This window comes from Peromyscus maniculatus, chromosome 7 (assembly GCF_049852395.1).
Source record: "Peromyscus maniculatus bairdii isolate BWxNUB_F1_BW_parent chromosome 7, HU_Pman_BW_mat_3.1, whole genome shotgun sequence".
Classification (NCBI taxonomy): domain Eukaryota; kingdom Metazoa; phylum Chordata; class Mammalia; order Rodentia; family Cricetidae; genus Peromyscus; species Peromyscus maniculatus.
Window position 1 is genome coordinate 34150645 of NC_134858.1, and position 18875 is coordinate 34169519.

At 47.3% G+C, this 18875-nt stretch overlaps 1 protein-coding gene across 7 annotated transcripts in view; it reads right to left on the reverse strand.

The window, feature by feature from the left end:
- The window catches only part of Pknox2 (PBX/knotted 1 homeobox 2), a 274475-nt gene that overhangs the window by 148782 nt on the left and 106818 nt on the right, over nucleotides 1–18875 (reverse strand). Inside the window, exon 1 of one of the 7 annotated variants that reach the window (XM_076576019.1) lies at nucleotides 5042–5729. The exons of the other annotated variants lie outside the window; for them this stretch is intronic. The gene's annotated coding sequence lies outside the window, so the exon portion shown is untranslated. Of the gene's footprint in view, nucleotides 1–5041; nucleotides 5730–18875 lie in introns of those variants that run through there. 7 annotated transcript variants of the gene reach the window in all.

The following is an 18875-nucleotide window of genomic DNA, read 5'->3' on the forward strand; positions in this document are numbered from 1 at the left end:
GTCACTGGTCCTCGAACCACACTGGGAATAGCGAGGCCCCATCCCGAGAACTCAGAGGAGCCAGGCTAGTCAGATAGCACCTGCCAAGAGGAGTGTGTGCGTGCACGGTTTGCAGAGAGCAGGGGATGTGAAGTGTCAGGTAACACTATGCAGAGCAGAAGAAAAAGTCTTTCCCAGGCATCCTACGGGGCTGACAGGTCATGGGACACTGAGAGAACAGACTCAGTGCAAGACGTGCAAGAACAGACTCAAGGCTGGGAGCCCCAGACAGTCTCCAGCCCTGACCGTGCGACCTTGGAATAGCCACTTCCTCAATCCAGAAGTGTTTACAAGAAATCCAGTGATTCTCGACCTGGGCAGCATCTGAGAACATCTGGGAAACTTTTAAAATAACAAGCGCCTGGCCCTCTTCCCAAGGGTTTTTATGTAGTGGTCTGGGTAGGGCTCAGGCCCAGGTAGCTTTAAAAAGCTCGTGTGGAGCCTGGGCCCAGAACTATCCTGGTAGACAACTGACCTCTGAGGCCCTGCTTAACTTCCTCATCTTTTCATACAGTGAGGGCCAGGAGTCCTGGCTTCTGTTCCTGGGCATGTGGCCTGGAGCAAAACACAAGATCAGAGAACCCCTAAGAAAACCTTCTCCACTGTGCCAGAAGTTCTGAGCAGTGCTGCGGAGGAGGCCAGGTGGAGGGGCCTCCCTACCCATCTGGTTCCCATTAATCTCGAGGCATGTTTCACATCCCTGGCAGGTACTTGGAGCTGGGAACAGCCCCCTGGGTGGCCCTCAGCCGGGCCCTTTCAAGCCAAGCCCTGCTGACAAGCTACAGGGCTCTGTGAGGCCCTCCTGGCTTCCAGTCACCATCCTGTCTTCTCTTGGGGATAAAAATCCCCTAACAAATAAGAAACCAAAGGAGGCAGGCACAGGAGCCTGGCCTCCCTTTCATTAGCAGTCTGTCACGGAGCGTGAAGGACTCCGATAAATTCTGCAGCTCAGCAGCTGCCGCCGGGACCCGGGAGGAAGAAGATTCATTTGCTCCCTCAGAAGACTGAGTCTTCAGGAATTTCCAATTCCTTTCCCCCACCACCTACTCAGCCAGGAATTAGCCCACAGCCACGTGCTGTCCAAGGTCAGCCTGGAGATATCTCGACCTAGGGGGCTGGAAGGAGTTGCTGGCCGACAGAAGAAGGCATGTGCGTGGGAGGGGGAAAGGGTCGGGCCCCTTTCTTCCCTGCAGACATGGAGAAGGGGAGTCAGACTCTGTTTCCACAGGACCCCAGAGCATTTGATGGTGAATGTGTCCTTCTCCAGGGCGGGAGCCACAGCAGCTTTACGTAGCCACTTGGTGTGAGTTGCCCCTCCAAGACTCAAGTGTGCCGGGTCCGGTTGGTGGAGTTGAGGGAGCATGCATGGGTAGCTTGCATGGAGACTGACTTGACTGTGCCCTTTCCAGAGCCTTGCTGTTACTGCCTCATCTCCAATCTGCTCTGTAAAGAGGGCATGGTACTGTGGTTGGGCCTGGGCTCCAGAGTCAGCTGCATCTCAGTGTCATCATTTCCTAAGCCATGTGACTTTGACTAAGCTAATGAACCTTTGTGCTCCCTTCTATAAAATGGGAATAATAAAATGTGTACCTCATAAAATTATTATTGCCATATCCTGAGAGAGAGAGAAAAGCCCATAGCGAGGAGAGCCTCCTCTCCTGGCCTGGCAAGCTCCCAGGCAGCAGGAAACGCAGAAGTGCTTGCTCCAGAGTCCACACATGTGTTCCAGGACGAAGGCCGAGCAGTGTCCTCCCTCCCTCTTGGGAAGGGACAAGGAGAACTCATCCTGTGGTCTGTGTACACACAGTGTGTGCTGTCCTTAAACGCTCTGATCAAGGCATCTCTGGGAGGCCCTGGTCAAACAGCACACCAGCCCCTAGAACACTAAGATGGGGCTGCAGATGTCTCTAAAGTCAGAACTCAAGGCCAGATGTTCAAGGAACTTTCCGAGAGGGAGGAAGGTGCCAATTCAAAGCCCGGTCCCGGCCACTTCCTGGTGGCCGGAACCTGCGAGGATGAGCAGGGTCCAGGCAGGCAATGAAGGCTGACAGACAGTAGGAACGGGTGGTCAGGACTCCTTTCCCCTCTAACCTCAGTAGGCAGCAAGGAGTGGCCCTTTATAAGCTCAGGAAATGCACAGAGATGGCATGGTGCCCACCGGCTAGTGCCTGTAGATTAGATGCGGAAACTCACTTTAAAAACAGTAAGCAAAAAAATCCATTTCTGGGCCAGCAAGATAGTTCAGTGGGTAAAGGTGCTTGCTGCCAAACCTGACAACCTGAGTTCAAGACCTGAGTGAGACCCATATGGCAGAAGGAAAAACAAAAGACAAAGAAACACAAAGCTTCTGTAAGTCTCCAACCCGTGTGTGTGTGTGTGTGTGTGTGTGTGTGTGTGTGTGTGTGTGTGTGTGTGTGTGTCTGTGTCTGTGTCTGTGTCTGTGTGTCTGCACATGCTCACACAGGTACCGGATACTCCTGGAACTGGAGTTAGAGGCAGTTGTGAGCCACACAGCATGGGTGCTGGGATCTGAACTCAGGTCCTCCACAAGGGCAGTGCTCACTCTTAACTACTAAGCCGTCTCTCCAGCCCTGGGGAAACATTTTATGTTCCAAAAAGACTCTTTGCTTCAGTTGTTTCTTTTCTTTCCTTTCCTTTTCTTCCCTTCCTTCCTTCCTTCTTTCCTCCCTCTCCCTCCTTCCCTTCCTCCCTCCCTCCCTCCCTTCCTTCTTTCCTTTCTTCTTCTTCTTCTTTTTTTTAAAATTTTGTGTGTATGGGTGTTTTGCTTATATGGCTGTCTATGCACCACATGTATGCAGAGCCCACTGAGGGCAGAAGATGGGTGGTATCAGGTCCTCTGGAATTGGAGTTACAGACAGTTGTGAACCACTGTGTAGATGCTGGGAATCCAACCTGGGTCCCCTGGAAGACAGCCAGTGCTCTTAACCTCTGAGCCATCTCTCTAGCCTGAATTCTTTACTTTCCAGTGGCACTTCCTAGTACTTTTAGGTATGATTCAACTTTTTAAAATTTAATTTTTGAAATTAATTTGATTTTTAAAGATGCAAGTATTTGGAAATCCAAATATATGAAGTTCTCAGATTTTCAATACCTACCCACTGCAGGATTTTTGGTTTTTGGGTTTGTTCAGTTGGTTGGTTTGGGGTTTTTGAGACAGGGTTTCTCTGTGTAGCCCTGGCTGCCCTGGAACTTAATCTGTAGACCAGCCTAGCCTCGAACTCACAGAGATCCGCTTGTCTCTGCCTTCTGAAAGCTGGGATTAAAGGCGTGCACCACCACCGCCCAGCTCCACTGTAGTTGTTAACCTGGCTTTGAGGTCAGTACAGTAGCTCAGCATTGGTTTTCAGCATCCATGCTGCCCAGATACATCTACCATGAACTGAGCATACATCGTTGCCTGGCCCTGGGCTAGGGCTTTTCTTATGGTGCTCTAGGAACACCCACCATGCCACAGCCCTCACTTGTGGCATACATTCTAGGACCAGTGGTATGCCGAGTTAGCCAGCTCTCTAGAAGGATACTTCCACTATGGTTAGTTTTAAGTTATCGAAGTCAAGTCACCAAATACAAAGTTGGGAAGAGGCTCAGTAGCACATATCATACAGTATTTCCCCTACATATCTGATGGGTGAAAATAACCCTGAGCGCCGTGCTGAGAGTAGAATGCTTAGGAAGGCAAAGATTCTGAGTATTAATTACCTTTGTTTTTTAATTTCACTTATTTATTTATTTGTTTGTTTGTTTGTTTAGAGACAGGGTCTATGTAGCTCTGGCTGTCCTGGAACTCAGTGTGTAGACTAGGCTGGCCTGGAACTCACAGAGATCTGCCTGCCTCTGCCACCCGAGTACTGGGACTAAAGATGTGCGACACTATGTCCTACTTAATGCATTTGACACTAAATGTGGATGATTTAATGTTAATAATGGCTGTGAAATAGCCACTGGCTTGTGGGATTTCTGACCACTGAACAGTCAGTCCTTTTAAGCTGGGCCCAGCACCCCACAGCCTAGACCCCATCTACTGTTCCCCCATTTACGGTTGGTGCTCATACCTCACAGCAGAAGGAGGAACACCAGCTCAGCAAGTGAGGTGCAACAGACCCTAGGTTGGGTCATTTATCCCCGTCTCACGGATGAGGGTGTAGGTGAGGTTACATGGAAGCTTAAGAAACATCAAATCATTCAATATTGCACTAAACCTAAGCTTGTTAGCCTCTCAGACTATGAATGGGAAGTTTTCTATTTAGTCCATGCTGTGCCTCTCACCGTTCAGTGCTCTTGTGCTGGTGCCTGGGGTAGAGCGTCTCGGTGTGACGTTAGAGTCCTAGGGTCAATAGGAGTACTGGCTACACCCCGTTTGGTCTCTGAGCCAGTGGACAAGCCATACCCCACAGGCCTTGGATCCCCAGCTACAGAGCAAGGGGACAAAAGCTGCACAGTCCTGATGGCTCCAGATGCTAAGGCCTGATGGGACAGCACTCCTGCCCAGTAGGTCTCAAGGGCAAGGAGGAGCCTAGATCCCATCCTCTGCCATGGAGCCAGCTTGCTCCCAGACAGGGCCAAGCTGGTATTCTCAGAGTGGAGCACTCCCCTACTACCCCAGACAGTCCCAAAGCAGTGGCACACTGGGCACCCAAACAGCTGGGCCAAGAGGTGCCTTCACAGAAGCTGGGAGCAGTCCGTGATGAGACGGCAGAGATGAAGAATGGCTTGAGAAAGGCTGTTCGGAGCAGGGGATGGAGGCCAGCAGGGGAACAGTTGACCTCCAGAAGTCCCTGGTGGAGGTTGGCCTTGTGTATTTCCTGAGCTAGATTGATTCCAGGCCTGGAATCCATCATTCCCTTCATAATACAAATAATCACCAAATGTGCTCAAGCACTCGGTAGCCTGGATATTCACTCTAGCAATTCTCTGTGTGGACAGTGATTAGACCATCATTATCTTAATGCTTCTTAATTTATCTTTCTGATTAGCAACTTACCATTTTATTTGCAAAAAATAGCCTTCTGCTGGGTGGAAGCCAGCCGAGCACAGCAGCTGTCATTTTCTCTGCACTAAATCAGGCCAGGCTTAAGTTGGTTTTTCTGGTGATGCTATTTCTTGTGTCTTGGCTGTATCAGGCACCACAATCCATCATGGTTGTTGTTGTGGAGCAAAAGCACACCCCTGGGGGGCATGTGGGCAGAGAGGTCACCTCTACTCAGTCATAGGGCCCAGGATAAGAGACACTCTAGGAAAGGCTCCCAGAGTCTTCGCTCTTATACTGCCCGTGTGAGACTAGGAGGGAGGTCGGTAGTACGGGGATGTAATAACACTTGCCATCTGAAAAGCATTTGCTGTGTGTGTGTGTGTGTGTGTGTGTGTGTGTGTGTGTGTTTAGCAATACTTGGGATCTACTGTCTCATTTAATTTTCAAAAACACCTCTCCAGATGTATACCATGATCACTACTGTGTACCAAGGCTAGAGCGGTGGCATCTTTGCCTAAGGTCCTATGGCTAGTGAGTTGCACAAACAGCTGTAAGCAACCTTTCTGTGGACTCTCAGGACCAGAGAGCCTCACTGCTGTAGCACATGGTTTTCTCTAGCGCAGTAGACACACCACGAGACGAAAGGTTCTCCAGTGAACATTGTCAGAGTGACTCCGAGAGACTAACAAGTCTCTGTTTTCTTACACACAGAACCATCCTAAGAGCAAGCATTTTTCTATCTGACCCACAGACATCATTTTCTTTTCTTTTTTTTAACATTTATTTATTTATTATGTACACAGAAGAGGGTACCAGATCTCATTACAGATGGTTGTGAGCCACCATGTGGGTGCTGGGAATTGAACTCAGGACCTCTGGAAGAGCAGTCGGTGCTCTTAATCTTTAAGCCATCTCTCCAGCCCCCATTTTCTTTTTTTTTTAAATTTATTTATTTATGTGTGTATGGGTATTTTGTCTGTCTGTATGGCTGTGCAATATATGCATGCAGTTCCTGCAGGGGCCAGAAGGAGGCGTCACATTCCCTGGGACTGGAGTTACAGGTGTTTGTGAACCACCATGTTGGGGCCTGAGAACTGAACCCAGGTCCTCTGGAAGAGCAGCCAGCGTGATTAACTGCTGAGACACCTTTCTACATTTCCCGTTCTCCACCACCACAAGGAATTAGCTCCTCCCTTTCAAACTTTTACCAGCTGTCTTGCCTTGGCTCATATGAAATTTCCTTCTAACCAACCCTCTTGGTCCTCCATATTTTAACAGATCACACTGCTTTTAGATTTTTTTTCCTACTTCCAACCAGAGAATGCCTTTATCTTATTCTGTTCCTGAACCATCCTAACACATCTCTGCCAAGAAGAGATGTCATTGTCTCTAAGAGGTGGATCATCATTCCACTTGGATGCTCAGACCCCATGCTTCCTATGTTTCAACCGTTCCTGACTTCTTGCCTGACAGGGTACCTAGACATTCAGGTATATGAGAGAAGGGTAGAGATTCATTAGTTGGTCTTCAAGGTCTTGAGTGTGTCCTTAGGTATCAAGAACACGCCGAAAGAGCAGGTGGCTGTACTGTTGTGTCTTGACCCCAGTCTGAGATCTTGAGGTTATACCTGCTATACCATTCATCTCCCTGGCCATCGAACACATCTTCACTAAGATGGGCTTATGGGAATCTGGTCTGTACCATCCTATATGCTAGATAATAGTTACATGAGGCTATCAAAATTAAATGTAAAAGTAATTCAGTCCCACATTTATCTAGCCCTGTTTTACATGTTTAGTAATCGAATGTGGCTAGCAACTACCAAATTGGCCAGAATAGCATAAGGGCATTCTCATCGCTGTGGAAAGTTCTGTTGAACTACCCTGGTCTGAATTCAGTCTACTTAAATGCCTTCATAAACGAAGTTAAATACCTACAAGGTTCTAATTTAAGTGGACTGTGATCTCACTGGGTTATAGAGGTCAGTGCTTTTCAAAGTGTGGCATCAGTACCAGTAATATCACTGAAGACTTGGAAATGCAAATTTTCAGGCCCATGCCAGGCCTACTGAATGCAGAGGTGGGGCCCACCAGCGTGTAGGTAAAATCCTACAGGTGATTCTGATACCTGCCGCACACTGAGACAGCTATGTGCTCGTTACCATGGTAATTCTGCCATGAATCTTGTCTCATTTAAGCTTGGTATGGCACTGTAAGACTAACAGCAGATCCCCATTTTATAGATCAGTAATTGAAGTTCAGAATAGGAAGTAGTAGCCAAGTTCACCCAATAAAGGCAGAGTCCAAGCCTCATTTTACCAGCTTCCAAGGCTCCCAACTTGAAGTGGGCAGAGACTGCCTCCTTGTCAAGTATCCTTTAAAGGGTTGGGCATATTTTAGTTGACAAGTTCAGCAGTGAGACCCAGGCCAGGTAGAAGGAACATGGCTAATGCCCCCAGAGCAGCCAGGGCAACAGTGCTTTGGTGGCAGCAGCCATACCCAGTTAACTGTAAGTCAGATGATGTCAGGGGATAGCCATCAGATCCTCTAGAAACGGCTCCCAGTAAATACATAAGGCCAGTGGTTCACAACTGTATCTAACTGCGAAGGTCCGGTGCCACTTGGGGATGTCTCCACTGGAAGGATCCGGATGAGGAGTCTACTGCTGGGAGATGTCAAGGATGAGGCAGCCCTTTTTTGTTCTAAATGAAGAAAGAGGTAGATTTGGGTAACCAAAAGCCATGCTCTCTCTACTTAAGGACACAGTCTTTACCAAGGTCTTTCTGGTCTGGCCCAGCAGTAGGGGATCTTTTTGTAAGGATGCATTGCCTTGAGGGGGCTGGGTTGCACTAAAAATAAAATTCTTCCCCGGATAACTGTAGCTTTGCTTTTTTAAAGAGTTTAAGAAACCCTCCAGTGATTGTATTGGGGATTAGAGATAGAAATTGCTGTTCTTTCTTTAATCTCTGCAGTGGTCCCCAGGCTGGCAAGCTGGATTTCACAGGAAAGAAACACACGGTTTGTTTTGTACAAAAGTCATGTTCTCCAAATAGTCAACAAACATCCGGCGAGCACCTACGTTATCCAGCCCCATCCCTCAGGTCATTTCATTTCATCTTCACTACAACACCATAAGGACCTGTGATTTAAGACAGTAGCTCTTGTTATCCCCACTTGATGGGGAAGGAAAGAGCGATATTCCGCTGGTAAGTGGCCAGTCAGAACTCAAACTCAGGTTTGCCCATCTCTGCTACACTATGCAGGCTTATCTTGTTTAACAGGAGGATCAGTTAAGGGAAGGGATTGGAATCTGGGGCCAGAAACAAAGAGAAAGTACACATGTTGTGAGGTCAGCCATCAGAGTATTTGTAGAAACTGAGCCTATAGTACATATGGCTAGAGTTACGTGGCTCTATCTCTATGTATATCATATTCATACATGTATATATGGTTGTATGTCACAGGTATATATACCATGACTCCACCTCTCCCTGCCCCTTCCTACACACACACACACACACACACACACACACACACACACACACACACGAATACACAGGGATTGTCAGCCCTGGCCAGCAAGTTATGGATTATCTTTGGAATGTGACCAACTTAATGATGGAGAAGCTGTCTAGCTAGTGCCATGGAAGCCCATACAGTCCTCTGTTTACCTCTGTGCTTCAAGATCCAGAGCCCCTTGTTCCGTGACAGCGACCTGCTCTCTGTATGTCTGGAAAGCAGATGGTCCTAAATGGGTGGATAAGAAGGGCCAGGCAAACTCTTGTATAACTCAGCTAGGTGTCTTTCATCCTGACTCCAGAACAGCCTGAACTTGTAGCACCTAAGCTACTGTGGGCTGGCTGTAGGCACTGTGGTGGCCATGTATGAAGCCTTGAGCCTCTTTTTCCAGGGAATTTTGCTTATCAGCTTTACAGAGGGCACTGAAGAGAAACGTGTACCACCCCTCAGCTTAACTGAGCATCTCACGGACAACTCTGGACCAGGCAGCGCATTTGAACTCAAATCTAACAAGGGTCCCTCAAGACACTCTAAAGACTCCCACTATCAAGAAAGCAGGAGAACTGTCCCACTCTGCTTGGGAGTTAGGTTGGCTCTTGCTGGCCCTACCCAAAAGCTAGAGCTAAACTTTTCAGAGGAGACATGACCTCTACGCCCTGAGCCTCAGTCTCAGCCTTCTCCAACATTGGAGATCCCCATCCATACAGCTCCCTGGTGCCCAGGTTAAGAGGGGCGGTTAGAAGCTGAGCCTCAAGAAGCCTCAGGAGTCTGGGGGCAGGTTCAGGCTGTCATGAGGTGCATATCAAAGCCGGAGTTTAAAAACTGTACTGGGAATAGTGCAATTATCTCGCTTCACCACATTTCTCAGCCCCGACTGAGGTTTAATTAAAGCCAAGTAAAAACACAAAGTCGCCATTTCAGATATCCACTGCATGCTGGGTAAAAAAAAAAAAAAAGGAAATAAGAAAAAAATCCTTTATCAGGGACTTAAAATTTTTTTTCTGTAGGTATCTTCTGGCTCTGTTGGATATTATTCCTTCATAACAGTCCCTTTATAGAAAAAAATATATATTTAATATATATGTATAAAATGAGTTAATCCCCCATAATCTCCTTGAGTTGTACCTAAAACACAGTTTCTTGCAGGTGACCTTTCCAGAAGAGGCTGTTACTATGGCAACCGCATTGTTTGATTCCGTCAAGAGAAAAATACTGCATGGAAATGTATTTAATTTTGCTTAATTTGATGCTGTATTTAACACTTGCACAGGCTGAGAAGAGAGAGGGGTTGGAAGGCAGGAGCCAGCTCATCAGGGCCAAGTTCATCTGCACCCTCTCCTGAACAGCTAAAGGGATCCCCAGGTGCCATGATTCATTGGGGGTCTGCCCTTGGTCTCCAGATAAGGGCTGGCTCTCCTCCCTCTTCCACAGTCAAGATTCAGGAGGAAGTAGGTAGATCAGGTTCATGACACAGACCCTTAGATGGGGCAACCCCTTGGGATAGGCACTGGAAGTGAAATAAAAAGGTAGCACATGGCCATGATGTGCTTGGGGCCACTCTTTCTTCTGTTTGGATATGAGGCAATGGAATCAAGGACCTCCCAGGTCTCTTTCATCACTAAGCCCATGAGTCCTTGGGGATAAATGTGGTGTCCTCTAATAGGATTTGGCCTTCATGGAAGTGTTGCTGGGCACAGGATACTTAGTCAGTGACTCAACCATTTGATCAGCATTAGGCAAGTTCAGGTGATGCCACAGGCCAGTCTTAAAAGGTAGTCGCACCCGCTATATTTCCCAGGTCATCTACTTGTTGCTATACAGATGTGACCACAAGCAGGAAAGGAGGTCCTAAAGCCAGGTAAGCTAGTATACTCTATCCAGGTGTCACTGGGAGTGATAGGAATGGAGCAAATATAGTTTCCAGTGGTCCCTGTAAAGTAGGTACATGTCCCTAACGGGGGCCACCAATAAGCACAAGCTAAAACGGGCACAGCAACACCCATGTTCTCCTAGCTCATCCGGTACCCACTTCTCCAGGTCTCCTGCTCCTTCACCTGCCATAGACACACTGTGTATGCAAACTCTACATGTACCTCTGTTTTGAATAAACTTTGTAGCTGATGACCTTGGACAAGTTATTTTACCTCTTTGGGCTTCATAATCCTTATTTGAAAATTAAATGTTACCTATGGGTACCTAAAGGCTTTTTTTTTTTATCTTGCCATTCTCCTGATATGATTATTGTGTCAATAGCTAACGTACTTCTAGGTGTGAGCTACCCAGATCTTCAGTCACCATATTGTACACACTCTAGTTGGTCACTCCTTTTTCAGGTCTCCAGTGGAAGGCTCCACATCTCCATCAAAAGCAGAAACCAGTGTCTTCCTTCATTCAGAGATTTTTGTGCCTTTCAGGATGGACCTAGCAAGCCTGAGCTGCCATCAGGACTCTGCTTCCCAGATTGCATGCCACAGTGTGAACCATGCTGCACCCACATCCTTTGCCCCCATGCTTTCTGGAAAACTCAGTGCACTCTGAAAGGTCCCCCCTTTCCTTCCCTCCCTCCCTCCCTTCCTTCCTCCCTCCCTTCCTTCCTTTAAGTGAAATTCAGCTTCAGCAGAAGGATGTACTCTTCAGAAGCCCTTTCCAGTGATGGCAAGTTTGTCTCCCATGACCTGTGTACATCGGAACTTGGTGTGTGCCCCACTCTATCCATTGCCATCTCTACACTCTATTTAGAGCTCGAGGCTCACTTGAAGCCCTCCTCATCAGATCTCACCGCAGCCTCCCTATATACACAGCACTGTCAGCCAACCACCCTCTATGCATTGCCCCTCACTCATCATGTGTTTAGCACCTAGATCACTGACTCCTCTACTGTTATTCCTGCTGTCAATGCCAGAGACTTCCGCATCTACGAAAGTGGCCCATCCACTGTCCTGGCCTCTTAATTTTGTTGGTACCCTAAGCTTTAATGAACTTTCGGGTTCACTACCCTCACCGTTCCTTAGACTGTGTCACACTGATCATTGAGTCACCTATGTCAGAAAGTCCACTTCTGCTGATTGCCTTATTAGAGTTAGCTTATTCTGACACTCCAGCCCAGCCATCCTTCAACCTTACTTTATTTAAAAACTACCCCTTGGCTCTCCATGGCTGTCATTCCTTGGGGGTGTTCATTCCCTCTTTATCTAGCTCGGACTGCATAGTCTAACACTAACACTCCCCCTTGTCAATAACGTGAGCTTCTTGCAGCTCCTTTTCCATTGTCCCAGCCTGGCAGAACTCCAGCCCTGGTACCCCACTCACTTACTCAGGGCCTGCACAGAGCAGCTGAACACAGCTAGAGACAAATGACACAAATCTGCTGACTAGAGTCACTACAACCATGACCACAAATCTCCCTCAACACTCTCAGAGGGACCTACTACACTTCCCGAGAAAATTCAATTTCCCAATCTCTGGGGAAGCTATCACACTTCCTCCCCCCTCCCCAAGTCTCTAACATTCCCCTCCCCAACCCCATTTCTAGCTGATGACCTTGGAGTATATTTCATAGACAAAAAGGATTTCTATGAGATGAGAACTACTTCATTCTCCCATCAATAACCCTCTTATTGCATCAACATCAAACCAACATACTCCGGCCACCTCACACCCCAGTCACAATGGAATCTGTACAAGGCCATCACTTTGCCCTGGCTTTCAACCCATTCTTCTTGCTGTTTCAAAAACTTTCTACAAATATTTTTTATTATTAATTCTTTGAGAATTTTAAACAATGTATTTTTTTTTATCATGCTTACCCCTGGGCTTCTCCCAAGTCCTCCCATAGCCACAGATCCTCACCGCCTTATCCCCTAATCCAACTTCATTGTCTTTTTTTTTTTTTTTTTTTTTAATAATAACCCAATGGCTCCACTTAGTGCTGCTCACAGACTACTGGGTATGGGGCTAACCACTAAGTGAGATCAACCTCCTAGGAGACACAGGAGGATGACTCCCCATCCTCTAGAAGCCATCAGTTGTCTGAAGCTCCTCATTTAGGGTAGGGGCTCATGAACCTTTTTCTACTCCAAGCTAGAATGTGGACCAGGTTGATCTTGCTCATGTCTTATATAGGTAACTACAGCTTCTATGAATTTGTGAATGCAGTGGTCTTAACCATGTCTAGAAGACACTGTTTTGTTCTGGTCCTCCCTGACTTCTGGCTCTGATAATCTTTCTGCCCCATAAGCCTTGGGGAGCGTGTATCATAGAGATGCCCTATCTGTGGCTGAGCACTGTGCTGACACTTATTCTCAGCACTTTGGACAAGGGCTTTTTTAAAAAAGCAACTCTTCTGCCTCTTTCTGTATTACTGAACCTCCTGTTTACACACAACCAAAACCTCCGTATTGTCCTCTACTGAAGTACTCCCTCAACTCCATTACCACCCTGCTTTCCAAACTTGTGTGAGTTCCTCTTCCCAGCAAGCCTGTTCAAAGGTAGCATCTATACTCTTCCTGTCCATTTTCCCATCTGCCTTTCTCTTCAACACACCCCTGCCAGGTTTCCCCCGACTAATAACCAGTGACCAAGGTGGTGAGCAACTCACCATGCCAGAGAGCAAGTGCTCAGCTCTCTGTCTTCATCTTCATTCCCAGCAGCAATGGCACAGGTGCTCAATCGCTACTTCTGAAAAACCTGTCTCCTCCGGCCTCTGTCACCCCAGTCACCTGACTTTCCCCGTAATGCATTGGCATTCCTTCTCACTTACCTCTGTTGTCGTTTTCTAAAAATACTGCAACCTTCTCCCCTCTTTATTGTGTTTCCTCATGTGATCTTACCCAGTCCTGTTGCTTCAGAAGCCGCCTCACACGCTCGTGTCTCTCAAACTGACTTCTAGCTAGTCTTTTTTTTTCAGGTCCCTGACATGAGTAGTCAACGGTCTGCTTAGCATCCGGACCTAGGTGGCTCAGGAGTGTCCCAAACATGACATATTCAAGGTTGATTCTTATATTACTTTCCCTTGCCTCAGACCTCTATACCCACTCAAACAAGCTTCCACAGCTAAGTGAAAAGTGCACTCTCCGTCCAGTAAGTAAAAGGCCAGAGTCAGTCTTGGGTCTTTGTCATCCTTCCTCAGCCTCCCCACAGGAGGCCTTCTGGTTCTACTCCCACCATAAATAGGAATTCAACAACCATGCTCTGTCTTTACTGCCATGGCCAAGACAAAGCCAGCAGGGCCTTCTGTCTGGATACTAGACATCTACAGCAGCCAGAATTGGGCTTCTATGGCAAGCAGCTCTCCCAAAGGCTTCTGTTTCAAGTAGGCAAAGATCCTAATGTCTTTGCAGGGACCCCTAAAATCCTCTATATAGTCTTCTGCCTGGTCCTAATTTCTCTTTTCCCCTCTCTTGCCTACTGATTCCCTCGGCATACATTTCTGAAGATCTGCTCTTAATTTTCCTACAACTTGAGATGCTCTCCCCTCCTGTCTATGCACAGATGCCACCTTCTCATCATCACCTTCCGTCCCTGCATCTCGTTCTCAGAGAGCCTTCTCAGTCTCCATCCTGGGCCTCACCCACAATACCCCACATGTATCGAGACCTAAAATTTTCTGATTGCTACATTTGCTTCCTTGTTTATTCTCTTTCCTCCCCCGAAGTTAGACTCTGAAATACCTGATACAGGAACTCTGTCTTGTTTGGCATTGGGCTCTACTTCTATAAGAAAGTCTTGTACATAGTACACATTTATTATCTGTTGCCTGTTACTGGGATGATGCAATTTGCAGCTAGCTGCGCTGCCAACCCTGTCTCTCTGAGCTCTAAGACTGGACTGCCCTGTAAGTGCAAAGCAAGAATCCATTCATCCCAACCTTCCCTACAGACTGCCATTCACCCTTCCAAGTCCTCGGGTATTTGATGAAGCAGTCCAAAAGTCAAGAGAGCAGCCAGGAGGGCCACCACCCACAGGGTCTCCACCCAGATCTGGGTTAAGGCTTCTTTCCTGCAGCCTGCAGTCTACCCCCACTGTATGACTTGCTTGTAAGTCCTTGTCTACATTCTCATTGCTGTGATTTCTGTACAGTATGATTACTATTTTAATTAAAAAAAAAACATGAAAACAAACAAGCAAACAGAAGCCATGATTTATGAATTGCTGCCCTGTGGACTCCAGTGCATGGACTCACACAGTCCCCCAGTGAGTCTCCCCTCTAGGTTCTAGTAAGAAAGTAGACCATTTCCAGGAGGTAGGCTTCTAGGGTTTGGGTTACTACAGCTCTAGAAGCTTATAGAACATCCTCGCCTAAGAAATGTAACTCCCCAAAGCCACACAGTGACAACTAAGTTTGGAAAGCAAGTGTCCCAACTCATAGGAAGGCACAGGAATCATGTTTTCCTTGCTTCCAAATTCCTTTCTGTTGTAGATATATGACAGAAAAGGCCAGGTATGGTGGCACACGCCTTTAATCCCAGCACTTAGAAGGCAGAATCCTGGAAAATGAGGAGTTCTAAGTCATCGCCAGCTATAGAGCACATCCTAGACTATCTGGGCCACATATGTCCTTATCTTTAAAAGAAAAAGGGAAAAAAATAGCCGTGAGGCACTTTCTGTCAAGATCTCTCCATCTACCTTAAGGCTGAGAAATATTTTCTTTGTGCCTCTCTTGGCAGAGAGGGCATCTCTTGGACAAAGGACAATGGGATTCACATCTTGTCCTGGCTTGCCTTCCCTCAAATCTTCCTGTCCAGCGCTCTCCTTTGCATCCTCCACTCTTCTTGCCGCCCGCCCGCCCGCCCGCCTGCCTTTTCGGCTGTTTGCTCAGAAGCTATGCTCTGTTTGCCGAGCCCTTCTTCATTTTCAGATGGCCTGGGATATTTTCGGCTCCTCCCCTGGGTTTTGGGGAGAACATCAAGTGGCAAGAAGCACACTGGCCTCTCCAGGTGAACACCCACAGTGGCCTGAGCCCCATCTGGGGAGTCTGTCCCCTTAGCAGCTGCCTCCTGGCCTGCTTGCTGCCCCTCACTCATCTGGGCTCCCAGCTCGCTGGGTGTGCTTTCAGACAGATACGCAACATCGACTCGTAGCCAAGACTATATAGCACGTACGTGATGGGCAAGGACCACGGGCCCAGCCTCTCTTAAATGTTCCCACCCACAGTGGTGTCGGATTGGAGAAACAAAGGCCCGAGGCAACAGGAGCGGCCCAGTCCCTCCTGGAAACCGGTTTCCAGAAGCACTGGTTCCTCACTTCCCCGTTGCTGAATATATAAGGCCCCACACTGAAGGCACTAGAAATGGGGGACAATAATGGAACACCCTGCAAAGGAAAGCTGAGTTATCCCTGCATCCCTTTTTATTGACAGGATCCAAGCTTTAAACACATCTCTTTGATGCTCGCTCTAGTTCCATTGGAGAACAAGGCCCAGATCCTCTGCATTGTGGAGAAAGGGCGCTCACTGGAGAAAATGAACAGTCAAAGGAACATGAGATACAAAAGCAAGGTCTGAGCTTAAGCTTTGATTGTCTGTCTCTTCACTTAAACTGTGTCTCTGTCAGCTAAGCTGTAAAACTGGGGCAACAGACTCCATCCGAGTTGAGGTGAACATTCCCTGAGATGTCATATGCATGGGCTAGGCTTGGTAATCAGTAACGGGTTTTCTAGAGTTTGATTTTTATTCATCCATTAGATCAAGCGCTTAAGGATTCTGAATCAATCATATTGAGACAGACTTACAGAAAGGACCTGGAGAGCTGTCCTTACACCTTACTGTTCTTAGAGACTCAGAGGTGCCAGCATTTTTCTCTATTTGAAATGCCCCTTCCTTCAAGCTTCCATCCAATTTGTATCAAATATTCTAGGAGAAGATGCCAGAGGCCTGGGTTATTGGATATTTGTCGAGTTCAATAAAAGGTACTCAGTGGCTCCAGGCTGACGATGTTCTCCGGTTTGTCACGGCAACACTTACCGGCTATGGCCTTGCCACTCCAGGCACTGGACATTAGGAAAAGCAAGAGCAGCTTTTATTAACCAAGCCAAGGGACACGAAGGTGCATCTGTCACAGAGGATGGGGCGGGGTGGCTTCCCATCAGAGATCAGGCCTTCCTCACCATAGATCCTTTTGAAGTCAGGTCATTTCTCGGCTCTGTGTGCTGAGCAGAGCCAGGAAAAGGCTCTGAGCTATGAGATGAAGAGAGGCCCACAGAGACAGCATTTCTTTATAGGCCTTGTATTTCTGTTTCTTGAAAACATTATCAGTTTATGGGTATTTCTCCCTTAACATGACACTCACTGAAAAGGCTAATAGAACTGAAATCAGAGTCCTCTGGAAGGAAGAGACTGAGTCTCCTCTGAAACCCAAGTGCCCAGCAAAGTGCCCTGAAATGTGGTACCTCCATAGTCAACACTGAATGAATGAGTGAAGCCAGTAGTGGGCTGAGGGCCAAACCACATTAGTGCTCTGACTTGGTTGGAGGCAGACCTGTACAGCAACCCAGAAGTAAAGACCAGGGAGGTACAAAGAGGAAAGAATTTTGAAGGGTGTGTCCCAGCACTATTTAGGCTTGGCACAGTTCAGAGGGAGATTTTTTGGATTTATGCATATGTGCCTGTGTGTTTTGTGCACACTTATGTGTGTGTGTATGCCAAGTGAGGTCAGAAGTGGGCATTGTACCTTTTGGAGCTGAACTTACAGGTGCAAGCTATTTGATGTGGGTGTTGGGATCTGAAATCCAGTCCTGTGATACAGCCATCAGCACTCTTCTTTCTTTCTTTGTTTAACTTTATGTGCATTGGTTTGAAGGTGTAAGATCCCAAGGAACTGGAGTTACAGATGGTTGTGAGATGTCATGCAGATGCTGGGAATTGAACCCAGGTCCTCTAGAAGAACAGCCAGTGCTCTTAACCACTGAGCCATCTCTCCAGCCCTCACAATCAGCACTCTTAACTGCTGAGCCATCTCTCTAGCCCCCCGAGAAAGATGCTGAATGTCTTATCAGACTGAAACAATAAACAAATGGGAGTTTGGTCTTAAAAGTAAGATAGAAGCCTTCTTTCTGAAAGAAGAGCAAAACTGTCAAGAGGACTAATCCAGAGCTCTTGACCACCTTCCTAACGAAGGAGGCCAGACTGTATTCTAGGTCCTGGGTAGGACCTAGTCCTGTGGCTGTCCCTATAGACAAGAAATGTCAAGGGCAAGGGACTGGGAAGTCCTTCAAATATTCATGCTTCAAATCCCTAGACAGCATCATCAGCTCCCCTGGAAGGCTCAGAGGTGGAACCATAGACGTAATCCCTGAAGAATCTTAGGTGTCACCTCCAAGGCAGCTGAAGCTGAGCATCTTTGGTTCCAGTCAAGTGAGGGCACCTGATATACCAGAAGACCTCTCAAGTCAGACATCAACTCTCTTTGCAATCGACAGGCATGCTAGCACACCCTACCTACAACCCTAGCATTTGAGGGGTGGAGGCAAGAGGATCAGAAGTTCAAGGTCATCCTCAGCTATAAAATTGAGACAGTTGTAAGGGTGCAGGCTTTTGATCCCAGCACTCATGAGGCAGAGGCAGGTGGATCTCTGAGCTCAAGGTCAGCCTGCTTTACAAAGCGAGCAGAGTGAGATCCTGTCTCAAAAAAAGGGAAGAAAGAAAGAAAAAAGAAAAGGAAAGAAAGAATGAGTGAAAGAAAGAAAGAAAGAAAGAGAGAGCGAGAGAGAGAGAGAAAGAAAGAAAGAAAGAAAGAAAGAAAGAAAGAAAGAAAGAAAGAAAGAAAGAAAGAAAGAAAGAAAGAAAGAAAGAGAGAAAGAAAGAAAGAGTGACCTGAACACAGGCAGGCCCAGCACCAAGAATCCAAGCCCAGGAAGGAACAAGGTACTAGTTTTGAGTTCCACATTCCCACATTTCTTCCTATTTTTGGAATCTTGAAACTTGCCACTTGTTTTCATTTCATTCCCAGGGAAGTTATCACAGACTGGCAATTTGTGAACTACAAAAGACTATTCCAAGCCATGAGTTGTCCCCTCATTAGTCTCTGCCACGTGAAAAAATCGTCAAGATTCTGGGCCAGGAGTGGACGGATGGCTTTGAAGCTCGAGGACACGCACTGAATGATGCCGGGCCTGGGAACGCTCACGTAACAGTCAAGGGAGGAAAGGCTAGAAAATGCCATATGAAAACTGAAATCAAAGCCCTCAAAGTCTGGGGCCTGGAGGTGACTCAGGGAGGTGACTGATGGAGGCTAAATATATCGAGGTAGATTCAACAGTTTCCCCCAAAGAAACTTCCCCTAATGGCAGAGGGAGGACCGCATTGGAGCCAGGAGAGAAGGATGTGGATACAA